Below are 20709 nucleotides of genomic sequence, written 5' to 3'. Positions count from 1 at the left end.
GTGACACCGAGGAACTGCTCCGGTTTCAAGTCCCAGTCTCCAAGCCAGGCTCCGACAGATTTGTCTGTGTTCATCGCCGCACCCGAGACACTACAGAAGTCTGCGATGTGTTGGGTTACAGCGCGCACTTGCATCCTTGACGAGCACAACACCGTGACGTCATCTGCGTAGGCGAGCACTTTAAGCGTATTTGACGCTAGGGACAGCCCACGAATGCTCGCGTCACCGATAATGGCCCTGCACAACGGTTCCAGGTACAATGCGAACAGAATAGGCGATATCGGGCAGCCTTGTCGCACGGATCGGGTAACTGCAATGGGAGCCGTCCTGTTGCCGTTGACCAGGAGCCGCGTCGTGATGTCACGGTAGCACAGCTGCACATATCGTAGCAGTCGCACCCCGATCCCACACTCCTCCATGAGCCGGAAGAGGAACGAATGGCGAACCCGGTCGAAGGCTTTGCTCAGATCTACCTGAAGCACTGCCACTGGAAGCTTCAACACCTGCGCTGCCTCGCACACGATTCGCATCGCGTGCAGGTTGGTGCTGATGGTCCGTCTCTTGATGCCGTAGGCCTGATGCTCTCCGACGACGTCCCGTAGACTACACAACTCCACCTTAGCTTTCTGGCGTTTCCTACCTGTCTTATTAATGCACAAGAAACGAAATGTGTCCAATCGGAGGTGTTCTGGAAACACACGCCACCGCGTGGAACGCGGTACGACGCTTAGTGTCACGTGGTACGTGCTCGTTTGTGCTCCAGAAATCCTCCCACTGTTTGTCTCGCCCCGTGTACTGTACATGTAGTATTCTTTGTTTATGAGCTTTTAGAGACACGGTATCATCATCATCTGCGAGAATCAAGAGCCACGTTATTGAATATACAACACGGGCACTTCACGTCATCGTACGTGGTCTCCGAGGGGGATATAAACGAATATGTGCAGATGAATGAACCGTACTTAATCCAATGAATCAAAGAATCAAAGTTTTCAGGAAGCCGAAAGCCAAAAAATGGCCGAGCCAGGATTTGAACTCTGGGCCTCCCAATGTCCGGTCGGGTGTGCTAACCACTACACAACTCCACCTTAGCTTTCTGGCGTTTCCTACCTGTCTTATTAATGCACAAGAAACGAAATGTGTCCAATCGGAGGTGTTCTGGAAACACACGCCGCCGCGTGGAACGCGGTACGACGCTTAGTGTCACGTGGTACGTGCTCGTTTGTGCTCCAGAAATCCTCCCACTGTTTGTCTCGCCCCGTGTACATGTAGTATTCTTTGTTTATGAGCTTTTAGAGACACGGTATCATCATCAACTGCGAGAATCAAGAGCCACGTTATTGAATATACAACACGGGCACTTCACGTCATCGTACGTGGTCTCCGAGGGGGATATAAACGAATATGTGCAGATGAATGAACCGTACTTAATCCAATGAATCAAAGAATCAAAGTTTTCAGGAACCCGCCGAAAGCCAAAAAATGGCGGAGCCAGGATTTGAACTCTGGGCCTCCCAATGTCCGGTCGGGTGTTCGTTTATATATATATATATATGTATATAAGACTGAGAAGAAAAAAACCCTTAGTGAAAAACAGCAACAACGGACGATTTAATCTTCGACGTTTCGGCCGGAGTCCAGCCTTCGTCAGGAAGCTTCCTGACGAAGGCCGGACTCCGGCCGAAAATAATAATAATAATAATAATAATATTTTATTTCCATCATACTCGATGGTGGCGACCAAGGGAAGAAGCTGCATACACAGCTTGACGAGCCCTTGACCGCCTACAGTGCACGGCGACGGAACACAACAAGAAAAAAAAAAAAGAAACATACATACACACAGAGGTTGCAACACGCAAAAAGTCACCATGGCAGATAAAGCAATATAATCAAATACGAGAACAGTGATTTAACTAGTTATCATGACCACCCATAATATATATATATATATTTTTTTTTAATGCGGTTTTTATTTATTTCTGAACGAAAACATACAGATATGTACGGGCCCGCAAAAGCACGAGGGTGCTTGTGGGCGGGTCCCGACAGCCAACAGAAGTCAAAATTATACAATATCAAAATGCAACTGCACATGCAACCGCACACATATTAAAACATAACAAAGTCTGCACTGAGACGCACGCACTGAACTAGTTAGTATGAGTAAGACACCAATATTTTAGGCATCTTTTAACAACACTGAATGACTGTAAACAAAATAGATCTTCAGGTAATTTATTAAAAAAGTATGGGACATAAAATGATCTTACTCTTTTTCCGTAATTCGTAAAAATCCTAGGCTGAACAAACCGCTCTGTTTTCCTTAGTGTTCTTTGCTTTTTTAATGGTACCTTGAATGTGTCGTTATAATAATGTTTTAGACAAACTACATAGATGTACAGTCGTTCAATTGAAAGAATTTGAAGAGACCTCATTCTTAAATCAGGATCTACACCGCTCCACCTTGTTCTGTACGCAATATTTTTGGACACATTGTGTAGAATATTATCTAATTTTGTTTTCTTGTAATTTGAACATGCTCCATATATCGTTATACCATAACGGAGCACCGATTCACCTAACGCTTGGTACACCTTCATCCGTAAACTTACGTCAGATACCATACGCAGATGAAACAAGTATGCGGAAACCACGCGAAGACGCTTCGCAAGGTAGTCTATGTGAGTGCCCCAGTTTAAAAATTTGTCGAAAAAAAGACCTAAATACTTTACAGATGACACATATTCTAAAGGTGTGCATTCACAGTCTCTGCAGTCAGACTCATGTAGCATTAAAGGCGTAGACAAATTTAATACTTTGTGAGGATTATGAAAATGCTTTAGTTTCGTTTTGTCCGCGTTAACTAAGATTTGGTTAGCTCTGAACCAAGCCATCAACCCATGTATATCGCGTTGAAAATATGATAACGCTGTGGCTTCGTCATTACTTGCAAAAACAAGAACAGTGTCATCCGGGTACTGATATACCGTCGAAGAAAATGGTAGACTGCCAAGGTCATTTACATAAATATTAAAAAGAAGAGGACCGAGAATGGAACCTTGAGGGACGCCCGTACTAATTGGCAATAAATCGCTTTTAACGTCACAAATGCTTACCATTTGGTGACGGGCCGAGAGGTAGTCAGTTAAAAATTCAATAAAAGGGCCCCTAAAGCCAATGCGTAGTAATTTCTTTATCAGTATTTTGTGGTTAATTGAATCAAATGCCTTTGTTAGATCCAGAAAGAGAGCTAACACAAAGTTGTTGTTATCTATGTTCTTGTGGATATGGTCAGAGAGATCTTCCAATAACGTAATTGTTCCTCTATTTTTTCTAAACCCATACTGGGACGGGTATAACAGGGAGTATTTCTCACAGAATGAAGTCATTATGTTGAAAACGAACTTTTCCAGTATCAATGAAATCACGGGCAGGATAGAAATTGGTCTGTAGTTCGATATGACTTTACGGCTACCTTTCTTATAGATGGGCCGCACGACCGCGATCTTCAGGCCGTTGGGGATCTGACCAGTAGAAAGGCACGAATTGATTATCTTCAGAAGTACGTTCTTTAGGTGCTCAAAATTTGCCGATATATCTCTTAGGCGAATCCTATCAGCTCCTGGCGATTTGCCTGGAGCCATATTCTTGATAATCTTCACTAAGTCATCCTCTGTCATCTGTGTTAAATAAGCCGAGTTTCCGCACCCACTAACGGGGCTGGATGCAAAGTCCGGAACACCCCTCATTTGGGAGTGAAGATCTGACACGCTACGCACAAAAGTAGTATTAAATTTGTTACTTAGTGAATTCAAATCAGTATCACTAAACGCTTTCTTAATTGTTTCATCTATGCTTTCTTTTTTCTTGTGGCCAGTTAGTTCCTGCACAGTTTGCCACGTTTTCTTCTGATTTTTTTGGTTTTGCTGCAAACGAGTGCTATAGTGCCTTTTCTTTGCTAGCCTAATTTCAGCAGTTATTTTATTCCGTAAGGTTCTAAACTCCGCTTTCAGTGCGCTGTTTGCTGGGTTAGCTTTCACTCGATTCCATAGTATATTCTTTTCATGGCACAATTCCATTATTTCTACAGTAATCCACGCATTTCTGCTTTTTCTTTGTTTTATTTTTATTTTTTTCTTACTGTTGTTATATATATATTCAAACTGAGCCACCATTGTTTGATATGCAGCGATATGATCCATGGTGAGTAAACTACTCCAGTCAAATTGCTTAATAAAATTATCTATTTTTCTTCTGTCTAGAATCACGCTGTATTGATCAACCATGTCATCTTGCGGCGCGCCACAAAATGCTATAAAGGATACAAAATAGTGGTCTGCAATTTTTTGCTTAATTACTTCAGAGGCAAATTTTGCTTTATTTAGTCTCACAACTACATGATCAATCGCCGTACGTGTAAACCGATTACCAAGAAACTCTTCTCTTGTGAAATTCGTGGTCAAGTTTTCTAATCCAAAACCTGATAACAGGTTCAGATAATTTGCAACTCCATTGTTCGCAACTTTCATTACATCGATGTTAAAATCGCCCGCGAACACTAGCTGGCTATCATTGCCAAACGTGTTTAGTAATCCTGCTAACTCGTCAAAAAATAAGGTAATATTCGAACTTGGCGGCCTGTAAAAAGCGCCAATGACGAATGAAATGTCCTGTCTTGAGATAGCAGTGACCAGCACTTCAGCTTGAGTGAGAGATGTGGTTACTGGTTCACAGAACCAAGAACTTTTAACAAACATAAGTATTCCGCCCCCTCTTCTATTTTCTCTGCACAGTGAAAACGATTGAAACCCATCTAGAGAGTACAAGGAGACGTTTGATATGGTAGTATTAATTTCTGTTAAAATTAAAATATCCAAACTGTCAACATGATCGGCCAGGGAAACTAATAAATGATTCCAGTGTTTTTGTATACTTCTGATATTGATGTGTAACATATTTAGGGTTACCTCGGTGCTAGGAGATGCCACGATGGCTTCCTTCCAGTGGGTTTCCCACTCTGAAAACGTTTCAAACGACACTGCCATTTCAAGCGATTTTCAATAAATCTTCCTGACGGTTAATACGAATGACTGCCCTATTTTCGCTCTGACGAACGAAAATTTTCCCGTATTTGACCCATACATACTTGTAGTTTTTCTCTTTCGCACACTGCCTCACACTCCAAAGCAGTTCCCTGACGGACTTAGTCAAGTTCTCATTAATGAATATTTTTTCTTGCCGGAGTGCCATTCGCTTCGTCAGCCACTGGTCCCTGGCAGAACGCTCGTTGAAACGTACAATAATAGGTGGAATTTTTCCTTCTCGAGCACTTAACCTATGTACAGCCTCGACATCCTCCGTCGCAGGTACAGGCAGTTGCAGTTTATTGGCGAGACACTGGATCATTTCAAGTAGATTCTCATTTTCATTCTTTTGGATGCCGTGGATTTCTACATTTTTTCGTCTTGAGTACTGTTCCATGTTATCTACGGTTGTTTTAAGTTCACGGATTTCCATTTCTTGCTTCGACATTGCAAATTCCATCTTACTCACTTTTTTGTTTAGTTCCAAAGTGGTGTCTTCTTGAGTTTTTACTTTTTTAAGAATTTCATCGTACTGTGACCCCAACATTTCCATTGATTCTTCAATTCCTTCTATTGTTTTTTCCTGCTGCGTAAGTTTTGCAATCACAGCATCGTGCTTGGCTGATTGCACCGCGATCGACTTCTCCATCAAATCAAGACGACCAAGTACTTCCGTCAGCTTTGAGCTCATGTCCAAAATCAGTTTTGCAATGTCCGGTTCATTCGGATTGCTCCGTTTTTGAGTAGGCTCTTGATCAGTTGAAGATTGCCGAGCGAAGTGCAATTTGCATGTAGAGCATTGCCAAGCAAGCATTTGCTCCTGAGAAAGCCCCTTCAGAGCAGTCTTATAAATCCCCGCACATTTCCCAATGTGATACCAGTGGTTACAGACGGAGCATTTCAGCCCCTGACCATCCAAACCTAGAGATTTTAGACACACAATACACTCTCGATTCTCCGCGTCGTTAGGCATGTTGAAAAAGTGGGGCAGTCCAGCAGAGTATAAAATCACAGAAGTGCTTAAACCAAAACAGCACTTTACCTGCAAGAGCAGAACAGACTGGTTGTCGTACGCTCTGCTTCGTACGCTCTGCTGGACTGCAACCCGCCGACTGAGAGTGATGCGCTGATATAGGATCCTGCTGCGGAAGTGACGCCCCTTGAGTTCCGGTCTGGAAGACCAAGCGTCCGAAGCAAACTTGCAAGCTCACTGCTTGCAGGCGCGTAGACGCCCCCCTCGGTCACGTAGGCACGAGGAAGGCCGCAGTACTTGTCGGGCAGGAAATCCTTCAGCCGATACCAGCGGTATTGTGGCTGCGATGACGCGTTGAAAACCGTCTCCTTATGCGGTGCACGAGTGCATTGCAGACTGAAGGAGCAGAAGCTGCAAGAGCAGAACAGACTGGTTAGCACTCTTCGTACGCTCTGCTGGACTGCAACCCGCCGACTGAGAGTGATGCGCTGATATAGGATCCTGCTGCGGAAGTGACGCCCCTTGAGTTCCGGTCTGGAAGACCAAGCGTCCGAAGCAAACTTGCAAGCTCACTGCTTGCAGGCGCGTAGACGCCCCCCTCGGTCACGTAGGCACGAGGAAGGCCGCAGTACTTGTCGGGCAGGAAATCCTTCAGCCGATACCAGCGGTATGGTGGCTGCGATGACGCGTTGAAAACCGTCTCCTTATGCGGTGCACGAGTGCATTGCAGACTGAAGGAGCAGAAGCTGCAAGAGCAGAACAGACTGGTTAGCACTCTTCGTACGCTCTGCTGGACTGCCCATATAATGAACGGATTTCCCCTATTGACATTTTATTCCAGTCCAAGTTTTTCGATTCGTAAAGATTTAATAAATTAGGAATATTGTGCCTCAGCATTTGAGTGCCATAATTTGTTCTTGGCGTGACCACCCCCCAACATCGAAGATTAAATCGTCCGTTGTTGCTGTTTTTCACTAAGGGTTTTTTTCTTCTCAGTTTTATACCCACGCCTTCGGCCTCCCGCCACCATGCCCGTTATATATATATATATATATAGAGACAGAGAGGAGGTTTATTGAGGTCTCTTAAGCCTGCTTCGAGAAGGTCCCAGCAGAACCGGCCGCTCAGCAGAATGTCCGATCCAAACCCTGAGCTCACCCGGCTCTCCCGGCCAGCCGTCACGATGCAAAAGTTGCTCACGCGCCCGCAGTCAGCTTGCCGAAATTGGCACACATTCACAGCTCATAGGTTTGCGTCACTGCTCACATATGCAGACCCTCTATGACGTTGTCCTCTTCCGCCTGATAATGTCAATACGATACTGCCAGAAAAGGAGACAACCGACACAATTGCCCCGATTTCTTATCACAACGTATTTGTTTTGCGTATTTGTTTCCGCAGAGAGGACAGAGATAAAGGCACGATGCCTGACATAGCCTCTGCCCCCCTCTCTCGTACAGTTCAACATAGGAGCAACAAAAGTTTCAACCAAACCAACAAAATAACCGCTGCAACGAAATAAAACAGGCTATGAACAGAGAACATAAATGATGGTGTCAGGAACAAACACGAAATTAAACGTATACAAAACAGGTCAGACAATTATTTGAAGATAAAAATGTCTGCGCACTGTTCATGCGCAAATGACAAAATTTGCAAAAGGCCAAACAGATACTGCTATGCTAATTCTTGAATACTGTAGGGCGAAAATCAAACAATGTTGTTGCACCTAAAAATATATATTATTAAAGAAAATGCTACATCACTCGCCACAAGCATCTTTCTGTAAAAATGTTTGAAACTACCAAACGGCTGGTCAAAGTTAATATTTATATTTGTTTTATTAAGCATTTTAGTGATCTGAAATTGGGATGCTTGTTGACCATAGTTTCTTCTTATACGTATGGCGTTTTTCGCTTTGGGTTCCGTAATAAGTATGGATTAGAACTGTTAATAGAGTCTGTTTCTATGTATCCATTCTGAGAGTTTGAAATAATAAATTTGATTTGCCTTCAGAGTATTATACTTGATAAAGAATGGCTGCGTTCTTAAATCTTTATGTCGTCTTTGAAATTTTCACATGTCCGTAGTATTTTTTTTTTGCAAAATGATTAGTTTATTGTAGTTTGTAGCTGTCGTTGTACCCCACACCTTGATGCCGTAACTGATCCTAGAACAAAAATAGGGTGTAATATAACGTTATAGTTTAAGCCAGGCAGGAATTAGATTTTGAATTTTATAAATAATGCCAGTAACTCGGGACAAGTCGGCTTTTAGTTTGTTGACGTGGGTACTCCAAGAAAAGTCCTCAGTGAACCGAACACCTAGAAATTTTTGTTCAACCACCTGCTCCAGTACCGTGGCTTGAAATTTGAGAGAGAGAGAGAAAATATGTTTATTAGAAAGATGAAGAGGTTATCCCGCGGGAATTTGCAGGATTGCTACTTCATACATGGGAAAGGGTGAAAGGGCAAAAAAGACAAAGAAAGAAAAGGAAAGAAAGAAAACTTTGAGGATGGCTATCAGTTATTCTTGGAGGGTGTCCTACAGTATTTTATCAAGTTGAGTCGTTTGGAGAAAACGAATCAATGAGCTCGTCGGCTTGACTCCTTGCAATGTTGATGGCCATGGCCCCAGGAGATGATTGAGCATGAGCGGTTCTCCGTTGTGAAGAGTCAGGGAGCTTATCATTTCCTTTCTTTGGTCAGCGCGTAGAGGGCGCAGTGACAAATAACGTGTTCCAGCGTTTCTACGACGTCACAGCTCTCGCAGATGGAGGAGTCCAGCTGACCGGTGAGATTTAGATAATATTTTTTTGAGGCCACGTTCAGTCGTATTCGGTGAAGAGCGGTTTCTGTCCGACGTTTGAGCCCCCGGGGAGGGCGAAAGGTAAGAAAGGGGTCAATCCTATGAAGGTGTCTGTAGTGGTATAATGGATTCGCCCAGAGGGTGTTTACTAGAGCCCGAGTAATGCGGTTTGTTGTTAAAATTTGATGTTTACAATGCTGTCATGTCGGTTCCCCGTTGGCTTAAATATAAGATATTTAGTTTTATTGGAATTGAGGCTTAAACTTTTTATTTGTAACCATTCGGATAGTTTTGTATGATATTTATTGGCTAATTTTTCTACTCTTTTTTGTTAAACCAGAAAAAAATACATTTGTGTTGTCTGCATACATTGTCATCTCGGGGGAACTTGGTATACCCGTTAGGTCATTTATATATAGAAATAGTGTTGGCCCCATAATAGAGCCCTGAAGAACACCGTGACGTAGTTTTATTTTACTAGATACCGTATCATTTACGCACACGTATTGGTACCGATTTGTAAGATAAGTTTTAATTAATTTTAAATCCACTCCGCGTACTCCGTGCAAGAATTTTTAAGTAAGATATCATGTTGTACGGTGTAGAAAGTTTTTTTTTGGTTAAAAAATAAACCCTAGAGTGACATGTTTTCCCTCACTATTCTCAACTATTTTATCCTTTATTTCATTCAGGGCTGATTCGGCAGACTGTTTTTCTGGAATTCACACTAGAATTTAAAAAAAGTTCGAAATTTTTGAAAAAAAAAAAAGTTATTTAGTCTTTCATTGATAACGCGCTCAGAACTCTTTGGGAACACAGACAGAACAGATATCGGCCTATAATTATTAACTTCAGTTTAATTCTCCTCAGCCCTTATACACAGGGATTACTTTTGCAACTTTTAGCTCACCGGGGAACTCACCACAGGTCAAAAAGGTAGCGGCAAATGCCCCTCAAAAGGACTGATATATCCCTCCGCCACCTCCCATCGTTTCCATTGCGTCCCGACCAACGCGGGAGAGAGTCTTGCCTTCCTGTAAATATTTGCTTTATCTTTCGACTTTGACTTAGCGTTGTGGAAGCCACGAGATGGAGATTAGAGTTTTCTCCCTCCAATGGAAAAAATATACTACTTTTGGGGGTAAGGTTCCCCCTCCGATGGATACAAAGGCTACTTTCAGGGGTTTGGTTCCCTCTCCGATGAATAGAAAAGTCGCTTTCTTAAAAGGTGTGTGTGTGTGTGAGGGGGGGGGGGGGGGGGAGTCGCAACACCAACGCCCTATAGGTGGCGGGGCGATAGTTCCAAGATGGCGGAAGAGACGGGGATAGATTCTCCAGGATATCCCGTGTACCTGCTCGCTGACGCTGTTCAGCGCTCTTAAAATGATTTATTTGTCTACAAATGCTAAGTGGTGGGGGAGGGATCATATTACAGGTGACGGAGATGCTGATGCACGTTAGGAACACGAGCAGGCTGCTATTTAGAAGTTGCAGAAACCTCAAATTGTGCAGCTTTGTGGTGGGCGTGCGCGTTTTAGACACCGGCCACGTTACTGTTTGTGGCAGAATATTTTTGAGGGTGATGAAGATATGCTTGCGCTTTGCCTGGCCATTAGTGCTCTAAAAAGAGAGTTGCGAACGGTGACCGTCAAGCTTCGGAAGAGCACCGCTCACAGTATTGATGTTTTCGCGTTACGGCCTCACAACTCGCTGCTCACTGTCTCGGTTTTAGTGTATTGCAACACGTAATTAAACCGCTTTATGGTTATTGATAGAAAGTTTGTTATCGCAGGCTACCGTTCGGTGTAGCATTACAACCGGAAGCTCGCGCTGCGCCTTTGAAGCACAATTTTCAGTGCGCGCCAGGAGCGTTGCCGTGCTTTTCACTCTAAAAAAAAAAAAAAAAAAAAAAAATGTTGTAGTTTTTACACCTCTTGTCACATATACGACACTCCAAAACTTCAGTTCGCCGTTCAACCCACTGACGTCAAACTGACGGCCCCAACTTTTACGAGAGGCTTGATGACGGTGGGATATAAGATATTAAACAGCTAAAGTACGCATCAAAGAGTACCGGAAAAAAAACAAAAAAACGCAGAGGTTTTGCAGTAAAATTAAAAAAAAAACGACTACGTTTTTTTACAGTCATTTACACTTATTTAAGCTATTTTGATAAGTTGCACAACTCGGTTATCAAGCCGCTCGTGAAAGTTGGTGGCGCCGGTTGAACGTCAGTGCGCTGTACATCCAACTGAAGTTTAGGGGTGTCGTACGCTATGCAAAAGCTGCCTATTAATATAATCGGCGTGTTTAGGGGTTTCATTTATTGCTCTAACAAAAAAAATATTTTAAAATATTGTACATTTTTGTACCGTGTTATTTGAAAACATTGCGGTCCCTCTGGCCAAAACTGCGCGTTCTAAGCTCTCGTCACGAACGGCTGGCTAACACAGACGCGCTTGAAATGTTTCGAGCATTTTTTTATTTGCTTTGTTTTACGGGTACGGGTATTCTGTATTAATAAAGTGCTTGTACGGGTATTCTGTATTATTAAAGTGCTTGGAATAAATGGTCGTGTTCCTTGTAACGGCCTTAAAACGCGAACCCATTCTCGATTTGTATTGGTCGACACATTCCGCTGCGCGACGAGTTTTATCCTACTTATGGCAAAGAATAGACTTTCCGTAGACCGTACTATAGAGTTGTTCATTATTAGCGGGAGCGTCTTCCGTCACGTTGAGTACAGATCGAGCTGGCGGCCATGCACAAGACCAGAAATCCGCAGCCTATGCGATACACGAAAAGTCCCTGATGAAATTAGACATCCCGGTTCTTCGTGCAAGGCTGTTGCAAGGCGGAGCACAAGAATTCCTTTTTTAACGCGCTCACTTTTTCGCTAAAACGGCTTCACGCATGAAGGCCCGCAGTCCCTGCCACCGTTCCTGCGCCGCCGCCGCCGCTGCCGTCCCCGCTCCTCTGGTTCTCCGTTCGTCCGCGGGAGGGCGAGCGGCGCGCTGGAGTTACGAATATCTTTCCATTGAAGCGGAACAAGGGTGCGTTTCCAGTGTGCTATTCTTTCGACTGCGGAGGGATTTGAAACGGGCGCACCACGCTTGTGGGAGGAGGGGGCTTCTCTTACCTTCTTCACTTGTAACCGAGTGTCAATAAATAAATTTTAAGCGAAAAAAGCATAGAGCAATATTAACGGCGCCAGAAGCAATTTAGTCGGCATTCACGTCCTTTCCACTTGTTTTCTCTCTCAACATTTCGGGCGCGTGGAGGAGAGCTGGATCCGCTTGGCCTTCACGACCGAGGTGGTCATTCCGGAATGACCCGTGACGTCTTGGACTTCGCGCGCTGAATTTGAAATAAATCTCTCGCCGACAATATTGCTCTATTTTTTTTTTTGCGTAATCTTTTTTTTGACACGCGTATCTTAGTTAGGCTGTTAAAAAATTTTCTTTTCAGGGGTTCTTTAAAAGGTTTATCAACGCAGCTGTGTTCTAGATATCTCATAAATAAATTAAATAAACACATAAAAATGAAGGACAAGTTGTAGAAATGTTGAATCCTCTCAGGACGAGTGATTTGTATGGATTATTCGCTGTGAACTTTCATCTTTTTGTTGGAATTACATTTACCAACACTCTATCGTGTTCACTCAGCTTACCATTCCCGCTTATTTAATGTAAAATCCAACTCGTACGCCCTTCTTCAGCGAGGTTAAAATAAGCAACTTCACAACGAACTTTGAAGGACCATATAACTGCCACTGGACGCAGAATCGACATTGCGGGGAACTCAAGAAGATTCACTGAACTTAGATTGTTTGTTACATTATTTTAAGGTTTACAACAGCAGGTCGTCCTTGCAAGTATTAGTATTTTCGCAGCGCATGCGAGGTTCCAAGATTTGAAAGGCATCAATATGTCGTCCTGGCCAGAAACTGAGATCGTTAATCGGTGCGCCATGAGCTAAATTCGGTCCAAGACCTATCATCTCTAGGCTATATAAGCTAATGTATGAATCTTTTCCATAACACGACGAAACCCTCGAAGTAATTTAAAGAATTTGAGCTTTGGATATACAAATTTTCGGTTCATATTAGTACAAAGAATAAATATTCGTAGCTTACAGAAGCCTATCTATGTACGTGTGTCTACCGAACCTCAGCGCGAACCCATTCCCAACAATATTTATAAAAATAACAAAAAAATTGTTAAAAAGTAAGCCTGAAATTAAAAAAAATATATTTATATCGATATTTGAAGGCAAAGCGCTTTTTAGTTTAGCACTACGTTATTTGAACAACTGTGAACAACTGTGCAATGAGATGAACCAAACTTTTCGCGAAGGGCCGAACCAACACCAGATTTGTGCGAAATTCAATTGTTTTTTAGATAAAAGACACTATAATTGAGACCAAAAATTGGGCAGATGAATGCCCACGTAACTGGCTCAAGGACGAAGAAAGAGGGCAATTAGTTGGGGATGAGCATGAACAAATAAAAAAGAAAGAAAGAAAATATGAAAATACTAGGATCGTCTGGGTGTTCATCTAAGTCCTAATCAATCTTTCATGGAATAATCATATAGACTGCATTCTTAAAAGAGCAAATCAATCTTTAGGATTTATGAGACGACATTTGTACATGGCAACAACAGAAACGAAACTACTAGCATACACTGCTTTGATTAGGCCAAAGATGGAGTATGCATCTATAATTTGGTACCCTCATCAAAAGTATTTAAATGACATACTAAAAAAATGCACACCTGTAAGCGTCACACCTTCAGCAGAGAAGATATCTTGCTAGGCTGTAGCATTTTCATAAGCTCTTTGACTCTTCAACTGGATTTCGCTATAATAACGTAACCCCCCCCCCCCCCCCCCGCACCTTTCCTCGTGATGATCACCCCAACAAAGTTCATATTGCCTTCGAAAAAGCTGACTTGTATAAATTTTCCCCACTTCTGCAGGCCATAGTCGGCTGGAATGAGTTGGCAAGCGAAATCGCACAGACAACAAACCATGACACGTTTGTTTCATTGCTACGTGGCTCTTTATCATGACATCTATTTTTTTTTTTAAGTAGCGTGTGTACGTTTGGTGCCTTTATATTTCCACTTGTTAATTTCATCATCGCTGAGTAAGTCTTTACTATAAGGTTTTTTTATGTACCTTCTTTATTGGTAGCACTTGTACATTTCTTCTGTATTACTTCTAAATTAATTAGAACTTAATACATGCTGGTGTGCGTGACCATGCACCATGTTACGCGCTATTGAGCTCTGTTAGCGTGATTATGTTTCATTTTATATTTTAATGCAGTGAAAACATTGTGCGACTGTGATGACATCCTATGTACCCCCCCTCGTCTACTTCATGCCCCTTGTGGGCCTTTAGAGGTAAATAAATAAATAAATATTGAGCGGCATTTGGACAAAACGACTTCCAGGGATGTCTACGATGAAACGACCTAAATTTAGGCCTTCAAGTCCATCGTAAGTATTAAAAAAAAATCTATTTCGTCAAGAGCAATATTAACAAAGTTCACTGAATCAAAAGAGGTCTCACCGAGATTTGAACTCGGATCGCTGGATTCAAAGTCCAGAGTGCTAACCATTACACCATGAGACCTAATATTTCCGACGCCGGGAATCGAACCCGGGCCTTCTGGGTGAAAGCCAGATATCCTAGCCACTAGACCACGCCGGAGACGTCTAATCTCGAAAGACTGCATTGCTTCTACCGATTATGTGTACCGAGATGATACGAATAATGCTACTTTATACCCCGAACCAGTGAAAAAAATTGCTTTTATGCAAAAAAAAAACAACAACAAAACGTCGGCTCAATTGTACCGTAGTCTCCATAATACCTGTTTGTTTAGAGACAAACGTCAAGCGCTTTCGCTGACGTGTCGACGTAACAGCTGTGAACGTCGCTCTCCCAGCAGGTGCGAGCCCGTACCCAACAGACGAAGCACGCATCTGTGACGTTTCACAGCCGGGAAGCTAAGACCATTGAGGGCTTTATCGTGAGCTTTCACTTCAAAAAAGAATGCCGGTGTACACAGTTCATTCACAAAAACTGGCGTACTTAGAGGTGACTGTCATGCCCTTGTCGAGCATTTGATAGGAAATTCAAGCGCTTGACTATATCTTATGCATGCTTCTCAAAAGGCTTGACATGTGCTGCGGATGTCTTCGAGGATGTGAGTCGGAAGTATTGGAAAGCTGTAAGAGGCCGCTTTTTGTTACCTACCCACGTGCTTGCCGCTGTTAGCGAGGCGAATTGTTGTTGTGCAGTGTCGCGACCGGATTCTGTCAATTAAATATTAACACGGCCACAAAGCACGTGTTTGAGTATTTAATGTGGCAAGAGTCGCCATTTTTAGCGCCTGGCTTGGGTAAGAAGAAATCAACTGCTACATTAATACCAAACACTTCGATGTTTAGCTAACAAGTCAGCAATTTTGTGCACTTAATAATGGTATATTTGGTGTAGATTTTCATGCTGGTCTGAATCTGAAGCATTTGTAGATTTTATTTGTTTATTTGTGATACACGTACGGGTTCTCCCTGTGTAGTTCTTATAGAGGATGGGTAGACAAAATAATTTTTAAGAATTAATTTCATAACTTCTCGAAATATTATGTTGAGATATACAAAACAATTAAAAAGAAATGCGTGCGCGACAGTTGCCTAAGTATATGATTTTAGAGATGGCAATTAACATACAGTGGGAGACCCTCAAAAACCTCAATTAATGAAATGGAACTTATGCACGTTATTGTTAAAATGCTTTTACGAGTTGATGAATAGGCATTTCCAATAAAATAAAAAAAACTTCGTGCCTGTATACGTTTAAGCCTAGAAATAAATTTGGAAGGAGTGAGCTTGCCTTTCATTCTTTCGATTAATTGTGCATTTCTGCTCACTTATTATTTGTCGCATTTAATGGTTTTTTTATCTTTTAAATAGTTTTGCTGAGCGATTATATTTATTAAAGAAGCTGATCATGTAATATTTTCGAACGTAGTTTCACCTACAAAAGGTGGAGGAAATATCCGATTTGCTCTTACACACTTCCCAAAATCTATGATATGTGTCATTAGAAAATTTGTTTAGAATCATGTCACATTTCAATCGATATGAGAAATGGAGAAATGTAGCAATTTTGCGTGCACGTATTTTAGGTAATATTCGTTAACTTTGACACCTGACATTTCTTTTAATGTTATTCTAGGTCTAAATAGATATCATTTTCGTTTTAAGTAGTGTTTATAAAAAATTATTGTCAGTAAACTGATATTCTGTGATACAATAATTACGAACGATAATTTGTACGAGATACATTATATGTACGAGACCTCAGTATCTTATCGTTTTACAAATCTGAACTATGTGAATACTTCCATTAAGATTGTAGTCTAGGTTCATAAACGCGAGTTTTGACATTTTCTACGTATCGTAGCTTAAGGCATGAATAGCCACTGTAGGTTCGTCTGGGCATTACGATTGGCGTAAGTTTCCACCATTGTCTTTGATACTCGAAGCTCCGGAACACAACATTTTCTAGACAAGCTCCCCAATAAGATAATGAGCTGTCCCTGAACAAACGACGTACATATCTTAGTCTAACGTACGCTTACAAGATTCTGGCCGACCCACAGCATCCGACGTACTCTTCACTTACAAGGTCAAGGTTCTTTCGCCTTTTTGAAAACAAACCAAGCATTGTAACACCGTTAAGCTTCCGTATTGAACATCTTCGCACTTCTCTGCACCTTCCTCTGGACCAGGTCAGCCTCGTTAGGAGAGTCAATGGTATTCCACCTTGGAAAGCACAGCGAGTTGAATCTGACTGGTCACTTGCGAAGTTCAACAAGCACGGCATTTCCCATGCTGTAATTAAGCAAGAGTTTGGTGAACTGCAAACGAAGTATGATGGGTATCTTCATGTTTATACAGATGGTGCCAAGACCTCTTCTTTTGTCGGTTGCGCTGTATATTCTGAATGCTTCTCCAAGGTTCAACGACTCGATTGTGTCGCCAGCATTTTTACTGCGGAGCTCTATGCGGTATCAATGGCGATCGAATGCATTATCAATAGGAAAATACTGAGGGCGGTCCTGTTTGTTGACTCTCAAAGTGTGATTCTTGCAGTTTGCTCTCTTAAAGATACTAAAAATATGCTTGTACAACAGATTCAATACAAACTTAACACTGCTTTGCATGGAGGTCAAAATATAAAATTTTGTTGGGTACCCAGTCACACTGGCATACAAGGCAATGAAGAAGCCGACAAGCTTGCAGGGTCTGCCGGTAACCTTCCACAATCTCTGTCCTGTTTACCCTATCAAGATATTAAGCCCTTGGTGAAGTCCTCGATTCTTCATTCTTGGCAATTGGAATGGGACATGGAGTGCGGTAACAAGCTTCATGTTACCAAACCGGCTTTGGGAGTTTGGGAAAGCTCTTCATGCAAGAGCCGGCTTCATGAAACGTTGTTGTGCCGTCTGAGAATCGGACACTCTTTTATAACCCATAGGTATCTGCTTTCGGGAGAGGATCCACCAGTCTGCGATCAGTGTGGTGATAGGCTCACTGTTTTGCATATCCTGTGGTTGTGCCCTGGCCTTGAGCCCAAGCGCCGCATTCATTTTCCTGAATTTTTTCAACATCATATCCCATTTCATCCTGCTCTCCTTCTGGGAGAGAATCCTCTGGTCTCTTTTGAACGAGTAATTGAATTTCTTGGTAGTATTGGCCTTTTACACCGATTATAGCTTTTTGGTTTTCCGTTTTGTAAAACCCGTTTTATAGTAAGGACCTTCAATTAGTTTGGCGCAGATGGCCTCGTAGCTATTGCGCCATAAACCCCCAAAAATCCCCTCCCCAATAAGATGTCAAACTAACAGCAGACTGGCCCTAGGACAGGCAGTAGAAAAGCGTTATCAAGTGTTTACGGCGGCTTGGTAAGTATTTTTATAGTTAAAGTTAGCGCTAATTAGATGAGAGCACCTCATTTGTGCCGTCGCTAACGTCTGGAGGCCCGTTATCATACGCATTTCGTTACTGATAAGCTTATCTCACAACCGCTTCAGCAAATTCCCAGTGAGATGGTGAGCGAGAAACTGTCGGAGCCAAAGGAACCCTTTCTTCCGCGTCAACCAGACACTCCGGTCCGCGCGTCCTTCTCTGGGTGACAACCAAGTGCAGCTCCGTACAGGGGATAAGATAAGATATTTATGCAAAGGAGTTCAAACGAGTCAATTACGCGGCCCGAGACGGGAGCGAAGCGGGTCTGCAGCAGTCCAATTAGAGCGGCTAGAACACACGCAGTCCAAGAAAAATCAGGTTCAAAGAAAAGCGAGAAAACAAACGTATTCCCGGTACCTCGTGTATCGATATAGTGGCATGAGTCATGGCGAGCGGCACAGTGAGCTTGACTTGCGCAGAATATTAGGCAACGTTTTCTTACGCTTACCTACAAGTCACCGAAACATTCCTGTCTCGAATTTCGTGTGTCCCGGTGACTTGTAGCGTAAGCAGACGTAACCTTTCGTAACGTAACGTGATGTAACATAAGAAAACGGGGCTGTTTGAACCAACCTGCGCATAGAGCGCGAGAACAAGAGTGGTTCTGACCTGTGTTCGCTGTCGCGTGATGCATGTTGCGCAAGCCAGGCTCGCTGCAGAAGGGTTTGGATTTGGGCTAGTTGGTTGAACATGTTTAGGGGTTAAAAGCGCTTTTAACCCCTAAACAGGCTCGCTGTGCCGCTCGCCATGACTTATGCTACTACATTTTTGGTGTTACGCACCCCTGATATGGCGTATTAGATTCTCTCAATCGTGACACTGTGTTGTGTATACAGTTCAAATTCATTCAATTTTGCTGGCGACAAAATTGAGTAGTATTCAAACATTACTCGGCATGACCGGGAAAATATTTTATGCGTTTTGCTCATTAATTTTCAGACGCTTACGTTAACTCTATGTATTAAAAATTAGGAATAAAAAAAGGTATACTGAAGGGGATAATTATGTTTCGGGTGTTCTTAAATTGTGTCACAAATGCGAGGCGGATTGCCTTGCTTAGGGATCAGAACCAGGGTTTCAGACGAGTCCATACATTTATTGGCAAAAATTGTGGCGCTTACATAAACATCCCGTTTTGGCTCAAGTGAATGAAAAAAAGAAATGTTTCCTCTCATTGAGGTGACATTGACTCTGTAAACACAACTATTACTCTATCCCCCGCCAAGTCAACAGCGTGCGTTATCTTTCATTGGGGAGTTTTAGTAGACCGTGTTTACCCCTCCGCTAAGCCCCTCCGCTACCCGCAACTGTACAGCCAAGGCCATCGGCACGCAGGCGCAGTGGCGGCTTCTTCGTTGCGGAGGGTTAGCGGAGGGGGAAACACGGTCTCCTAAAACTCCCTTTTTTCCACCATGACTTTTTCTTGCCAAATAAAGGGGCAGTCAAACTGCGGCGTGGTCCGGGAACGGCTAAAAAAATGAAAGCCGTTTACAAATCCCTGTAACGCCGAATTTGAGCGCAGCTCTTGAGGAGGAGTAGGGAAGGGTACTGAGGGGGGTCACGTCACCTGCGGGTAGTCACGTGATCTCGGGGGGGGGTCACGTGACCTCGGGGGAGGTCACGTGAACCCCCCCCCCCCCCCCCCCCCCCGTTACGCCGACACCGGCGGCGACGGCGACGTCGCTCAGGCTAGAAACGGGCGCCTAAGAGCTGCGCTCTAAAAACAAAAAACTTGACTCTCTTTCCGTTTTTTTGTTTGAACGCGACAGCAAATACGTTACTAGGGGAATACGGGCCACTTCCCGAGAATACATGGAAAAAGTCGACAATGAAGATCTGTGGAAATACCCGTGACGGCGGCGGCGGTACCGTCTTCGCATCCGTGACCCCGTCGGGCGCGCACCGCATTCCAAGGCGTCGCTTTCACGTGCTCTGGCGGCGATAGGAAGGGGGTGGGGGAGAGAGGCGTCGCCAAATAAACCACCCCGCCAGGGGTGGTTTATGGCGTGGCCGTCGTTCTGTCTAATGCATATGAGGAGAGTGTCCCGTATTACCTGAAAGCTGTTTACAACTCTCTGAAACGCCGAATTGGAGCGCAGCTCTGGAGGAGGAGAAGGGAAGGGTACTGAGGAGGGGGGAGGAAGTACTGAGGGGTCACGTGACCTGGGGGGGGGGGGTCACGTGACCTTACGGTTACGCCGACGCCGCTCAAGCCGGAAACGGGCGCCTAAGAGCTGCGCTCTAATATTTGACGACAGCGAGCCGTGACGAGCCGTGGTGGTCGGAAAGGGGGAAGCGATGGGACTGGCCCACCCCACCAATGGAAATGTCTCTGTCCATGTGCTCGGTGCGTTTCGCTGCATCCGGGAGTCGGGCGTAGACTTGGGAAGTAGTCCGTTGCAAGAAACGGATTACTTGTAATCCGTAACTATTTCAAGTAATTTTGAAACTGCCACGTTACTTTTTTTTCGGCAGTAATTTATAATGTAATTTCGCTACAAAACATTGGTAACGAATTACTTAGTTCTCGTTACTTTCTTAAAATACAGAAACTGGAGCACTATGAAGGATAGCAAGTTCAACCCAACAGAAAACACCATGAAGAAGAGAATAGCAGAAAAGAAAACACGATTTTTCTGTATTACCGGTCAACTCCGTTTCACGATAACTTGGCGAACTCTGGAGGCTGCAGACCCCGCGATCCAATAAGAGCGCCGGAGCAAGGCACGTGATAACATTCCATGTTAACACCGCAGCTTGGGCTAGTTGGTTTTCCATAACTTGTACAGGGTG

General features: G+C 43.4%; 2 non-coding genes across 2 annotated transcripts; both read right to left on the bottom strand.

Moving 5' to 3' along the window:
- Positions 1–14437: 14437 nt before the first annotated feature.
- Positions 14438–14509, bottom strand: Trnaq-uug. Its single transcript has one exon. It is a non-coding gene; the product is annotated as a tRNA-Gln (tRNA).
- Positions 14510–14515: 6 nt separating this feature from the next.
- Trnae-uuc lies at positions 14516–14587 on the bottom strand. Its single transcript has one exon. It is a non-coding gene; the product is annotated as a tRNA-Glu (tRNA).
- Positions 14588–20709: the final 6122 nt, after the last annotated feature.

Source organism: Ixodes scapularis, unplaced genomic scaffold, assembly GCF_016920785.2.
Source record: "Ixodes scapularis isolate PalLabHiFi unplaced genomic scaffold, ASM1692078v2 PGA_scaffold3__209_contigs__length_174095766, whole genome shotgun sequence".
In the NCBI taxonomy this organism is placed as follows: Eukaryota; Metazoa; Arthropoda; class Arachnida; order Ixodida; family Ixodidae; genus Ixodes; species Ixodes scapularis.
The sequence above is the reverse complement of the archived record's forward strand: the minus strand, read 5'-3'. Positions and strand labels throughout refer to the sequence as shown.